We start from the raw sequence: 6,576 nt of genomic DNA, 5'->3' as shown, positions 1-6,576 counted from the left end.
TCAGGCCAGCACAGTATGTTTGAATGTGGTTTAATGGGAAATTTAGGTGGCAAGTATGTTATCAGCATAAAAATTTTAAAAAAGATGGAGCAGTACAGCACAATCAGTGAACCCCAATGTAAACTATGGACTATAGTTAATAGTATAAACATAATAATATTTCTTTTCCTCAATTTTATCAGAAGCACCACATTAACGCAAAGTGTTAATAGGGAAACTGCATGCTTGAGGGAGAATGCTACATTTTCTGCAAGATTTTTCTGTAAGCCTACAAAAGTTCTCTAATTAAAAAAGAAAAAGATAAGCAGTACGCAAAATAGAAAAGAAGTATCATTATGTTATTTTAATAAATAAATTAATTAAAAAATGTATATAAAAAGGTTTTCTATAAGTGCCATCCTCCACCTCACCTCCTCCCCATCTCAGGGGAAAAAATACACAAGCCTTTGGAGTTAATTGTTGACTCCTCTGTTTCTCTCACACTCCACATCTAAACCATCAGCAAATCCTTTAAAACACAGAATCGGATTGTTTCTTACCACCTCCACTACCATCATTTCCTGGTCCACTCCAACATCACGGCTTCTGAACTCCTGAAGTAGACTCCTGTGCCAGTTTGGGTGTATTATGTTCCCACAAACACCATTATCTTTGATGCAATCTGTGGGGGCAGATGTATTAGTGTTGATTAGATTGGAATCCTTTGATTGAGTGTTTCCATGGAGATGTGACTCAATCCACTGTGAGTGAAATGTTTTATTGGACAATTTCCATGGAGGTGTTACCCCACCCATTCAGGGTGGGTGTTAATTGGATCACTGGAGTTGTATAAAGGAGTTCACAGACAGAAGGACCAGAGAGCTATTGAGAGTGATATTTTGAAGAAGAGCTGCGGTGTAGAGAGGACAAAACGCCCCAAGAGCAACATTTTGGAGAACGCCATTTTGAAACGCAACCTGGGAGCGAGCAGACACCAGCCACATGCCTTCTCAGCTAACAGAGGTTTTCTGGATGCCAATGGCCATCCTTCAGTGAAGGTACCCTATGGTTGATGCTTTACCTTGGATGCTTTATGGCCTTAGGACTGTAAGTTTGTAACCAAATAAACCCCCTTTATAAAAGCCAATCCATTTCTGGTGTTTTGCAAAATGGCAGCATTAGCAAACTGGAACACCTCCTAAATGTACCCCTCTGTCTCAATCCATGACCTTCTACAGTTACCTTTTCAATAGCCATGGTGATCACACTGAAACATTGGTCTGAAAATGACAATCCTCTGCTGAAGCCCTCCAAAGAATTCCCATCTAGGAGTACAAGCCCAAGTCCCTACATGGCTTGCATGATTCTGCATGGTATGTCCCCATCTCCCTCCTCTATTCCAGCCTCGTTGGCCTCCTCACTATTCCTTAATCTTTCCAGGCAGATTCTCACCCCAGGGCCTTTGACTTCTGAAGGGCTATTCCTTCTGAAGGAAACAATCTTTTTTAAATATTTTTTTACTTGGTATGTTTTAGGTTTACAGAAAAATCATGCAGAAAATATAGAGCTCCCGTATACTGCACCCCCCCCCCCCATTTTTGCTGCTATAGCACTCTGCATTAGCTACAATTGAAGAAACAATATTTGCAGGAAACAATCTTGATAGCCATGTGATTGCTTCCTTTACACCTTCAGGACTTTGTTCATATGTGGTCTTCCCTGACCACTCAGTTAAATATTGCAGACTTTTTATCACCCCCACCCCCCTTCCCTACTAGCCAGTATTTCTTTCCATAGTGTTTACCACCATCTAATAAACTATGCCCTTTACTTACTTATTTTATGTATCTGTCTTTCCCCACTAGAATTTAAACTCTAGAAGGACATGGATTTTCAACTGTTTTGTTCACTGCTTTATTGCTAGTCCTTAGAATAGTGCCTGGCACATTGTAGGCACTTGTTCTAGTTTGCTAATGCTGCTTTTTCACAAGACGCCAGAAATGGATCAGCTGTTATAAAGGGGGTTTATTTGGTTACAAGGTTACAGTCTTAAGACCATGAAGTGTCCAAGGTAAGTCATCAACAATTGGGTACCTTTACTAGAGGATAGCCCATGGCATCTGGAAAACCTCTGTTAGCTGGGAAGGCACATGGCTGTCATCTGTTCCAGAGTTCTGGTTTCAAAATGGCTTTCTCCCAGGACGTTCCTCTCTCAGCTCCTGTGCATTCTTCAAAGTGTCCCTCTTGGCTGTAGCTGCTCTTCAAAATATCACTCCCAGTTGCTCTTGTGGTTTTTGTCCTCTCTTAGCTTCTCTGGAGCAAAAGTCTGCTTTCAATGGCCGTCTTCAAACTGTCTCTCATCTGCAGCTACTCTCTCAGCTTCCGTGCATTCTTCAAAGTGTCCCTCTTGATTGTAGCAAGCTTGCTTTTCTGTCTGAGCTTATATAGTGCCCCAGTGAACTAATCAAGGCCTATGCTGAGTGGGCGGGGCCACACCTCTATGGAAACTATCCAGTTAAAGATCTCGCCCACAGTTGAGCGATCACATCTCCACGGAAACAACCAATCAAAAGTCTCCAACCCAATCAACACCAATGTTTTTCCTGCCCACACAAGACTGCATCAAAGATAATGGTGGTTTGGGGGACATAATCCAAACCAGCACAGCACTCAATAAATATTTGTGGAATGAATGGATAATATTTATCCTCCTGACTAGAATGTAAAGTACACAGGATTAGAGACCTCATCTTTATTTTTACCACTGAATTCTCAAGGGTCAGCTCAGAGCGAAGTACATAGCAGGCTCTCAATAAATATTGATTAGTAAATGAACGACTTGTTTCCCCATCTGGAAAGTCTGACCCTTTCCTTCCAGCTTTCACATAGCTTCCAAAGTGATTTTTCAAAACAACAAAGCTGGTTATGTCATTACTCACTTTGCTTTAAATCCCTGAATGAATTCCCATAAATTTCAGAGTGAAATTCAGTTTTCTAAGGCCTTTCAGATTTCTTGTTACTTCTTTGCAGAATGCATCTCGAGCCATTCTGAACCATCTCAATATTTGAAGACTACATATTTTGTCTTCCTTGTTGTCTCTGCTTGGAACACCTTCCCTTCTCTAGGATGACCAACGGATTCATTCTGGTCTGTCCAGTATAGTTTTAACACTGAAAGTACTACATCTTGGGAACTCCCTCAATCCTGGGCAAACTGGGAGGATCAGTCACCCTATGTTTCTTCTCCCCAATTTGTCTAACACCTGTGGTGGTCTGGAATTGTATGTAAGCTAGAAAATTATATTTCTAAAGCTAACCCATTCTTGTGGATGTAGGCCTATTGTAAGTAGGACTTTTTGATGAATTACTTCAGTTAAGGTGTGGCCCAGGGTGGGGCTTAATCCTTTTAACTGGAGTCATTTAAAATTGGGATCAATACAGAAAGAGTGAGAGAAAAAAAGCAAGGAAAGCAAGAAGCTGAAAGCAAGGAAACCAGAAAGAGAAGGGAGAGACCTGCAGGTGCTGCTGTGTGCTTTGCCATGTGGCAGAGGAGCCCAGCATCACTGCCAGCCAGTCTTTGGGAAGAAAACAGTGCCTTGACAATGGCTTGATTTGAACATTTTTCTCAGCCTCAAAACTGTAAACTAATAGATTCCCATTGTTAAGCCAACCCTTTTAATGGTATCTGCCTTTAGCAGTTTAGGAAACTAAAACGCACCCATTTATTCCTAAAAATGTGGCTCAATTATATGAGGCCAGTATCCCCAGATATCAAAATCAAATAAAGACATCACAAGAAAAGAAAACTATAGACCATTATTTCTTATGAATATAGAAACAAAAATCCACTACAAAATACTTGCAAACTGAATGTATCAACATATAAAAGGATTATACACCATTACCAAGTGGAATTTATGCAAGGAATGAAAAAATTGGTAGATCATCTGAAAAGTACTTAAGGTGGTATACTATATGCATTGAATAAAGGATAAAATCCCACACAATCTTCTTGATAGTTGCAGAAAAAACATTTGTCAAAATTCAACATTCTTTCATAATAAAAAAACTCAACAAAAATAGAAGGGAACTTCCTCAACCTGATAAAGGGCACAGCTAACATCATATTTGATGTTGAAAGACTGGATGCTTTTCCCAAAGATTAGGAACAAGACAAAGATATCTGCTCCCACCACTTCTAATCAATGTTGTGTTAGAGGTTCTAGCCAGGGCAATTAGGCATAAAATGATGTAAAAGGCATCCAGATTGGAAAGGAGTAAGTAAAAGTATCTCTATTTGCAGAAGACATGATCTTGTATAGAGGAAATGCTACATACCAGAGTAATTTGCCCAGAAAATGAAAAAGTATTTGAAAAGTTCCTTGAGGGACTGGAGAAAAATGTGGAACCATTAAACTTCCCCACCTGGGGGATTCCTGATATTCTCTCAAGCATTGGGACTCCCAATTTAATAAGCCAAGCTCTCAATCTTGAGGCTTGCCCTTATAGAAATTTTTCTGTAATGGTGAAGCTAAGCCTACTTATAACTATGCCTAAGAGTCACCCCTAGAGAACCTCTTTTGTTGCTCAGATGTGTCCTGTATCTCTAAGCCAAACTCTGCAAATAAACACACTACCCTTCTCCCACTATGTGGGACATGACTATCAGGGGTGTAAGTCTCCCTGGCAACATGGAACATGACTCCCAGGTGAGCCTGGCACTGGCAGTGTGGGATTGACAATGCTTTCTTGACCAAAAGGGGGAAAAGAAATGGAACAAAATAAAGTTTCAGTGGCTAAGAGATTTCAAATGAAGTCAGGAGATCATTCTGGTGGTTACTTTTAGGCAAGCTTCAGCCAGATATTGCAAATTGTCACAGTATGCCAAGCCCCAATCAACAGTATTCCTGAAAACCCTATAGAATACCCAGGGATCTATCTAAGACTCTATAAAAGTTTTACTTATTTATTTTTTCAGAAGCTAGAGACTCCAGATTGTTCCTGTGCCAAATGAACCCTGAAATCCCGAGGCACCAGTCTCTCCAAGAACATCAACCACTTCTATTCTTCTACCCCATAATGTCGACACCCTTTTTCAGCATGAAGAAGTTAGAAAGGCCATTGCCCAGATATCCCTGAAGGTTGAGAGAAAGATAAAATGAAAGGGAGGAGGTGTAACTGAGAAGTTAGGATTTAACAAATGATTGATTACTGACTCATTATATCTATCTATCTATCTATCTATCTATCTATCTATCTATCTATCCATCTATCCTATCTATCTATATTTCTTTTTAGTTTCTAGTGTATTAGAATATCCAGAAGGAAATACCTGAAGTTGTTGAATTAGAACATAGTAGGCTTGATCTTTGATAATGATTGTATAACTATATAGCTTTTATCACAAAGAAAGAAAGAAAGAAAGAAAGAAAAAAAATACTATTAGAACTAAGAAGTGAGTTCAGGAAAGTTGCTGAGCTTAAGATCAATATTCAAAACTCAATTATATTTATAGATACTTGCAATGAACAATCTCAAAATAAAATTATAAAAACAATTCCATTTATATTAGAATAACAAAGAATAAAACACTTAGGAATATATTTAACCAGGGAAGTGCAATATCGTACTCTGAAAACAACAAAACAGTGTTGAAAGAAATTAAAGAATACCTAAATAAGTGGACAGAAATCTGTTTTGGTTTGATAAAGCTGATGAAATGCAACATACCAGAAATGGACTGGCTTTTAACAAGGAGGATTTATTAGCTTACAAGTTATAATTCTAAGGCTGTAAAACCGTCCAAATTAAGGCATCGACAGGACTATATGTTCCGAAGAAAGGCTGCTGGCAATTGGACCTCTCTGTCACATGGCCAGGCACAAGGCAGATAAAATGTAGATCAATTTGGGAAGAATTGCCATCTTAGCAATATTGATTCTTCTCTCCCAGAAATCGTTGCTTCCAGCTTCTGGCTTCAGTGGCTTCCTCTCTCATCTTCTGTGGGTGTGTGTTCATCTCTCAGCTTCTCTTAATTTCGTCTCTCTTAGCTTCTCTGGGGCTTTTTGTGTCTTTCTTTCTCTTAAAAAGGACTCCAGTAATAGGAGTAAGACCCACCCTGGGGCAGGCCTCAACTGATATAACCTAACTAAAAGTTCCCACCCACAACAGGTCTGCACCCACAGGAATGGATTAAAAGAACATGATCTTTTCTGGGGTACATACAGCCTCCAAATTACCAGAACATCCCATATTCATCAATCGGAAGATTTATTATTGTTAAGATGGTAATTCTTCCCAAACTGATCTACATTTTATCTGCCTTTTTTATTTGCAGAGATTGAAAAGCTGATTCTAAAATTTGTATGGAAATGCAAGAGACCCAGAAGAGCCAAAACAATCTTGAAAAAAAAGAACAAATTTGAAGGAGTCACACTTCCTGATTTTGAAACTTACTGTAAAGCTACAAAATCACAAGAATGTGATACTAGCATAAAGATAGATGTATAAATCAGTGGGACAGAATTGAGCATCCAAAAATAAACCCTCACATTTATGGTCAATTGACTTTCAACAAATGCCAATAATTTGGCAAAA

Source organism: Choloepus didactylus, chromosome 20, assembly GCF_015220235.1.
Source record: "Choloepus didactylus isolate mChoDid1 chromosome 20, mChoDid1.pri, whole genome shotgun sequence".
NCBI lineage: Eukaryota > Metazoa > Chordata > Mammalia > Pilosa > Megalonychidae > Choloepus > Choloepus didactylus.
Note: the sequence above shows the minus strand (reverse complement) of the source record.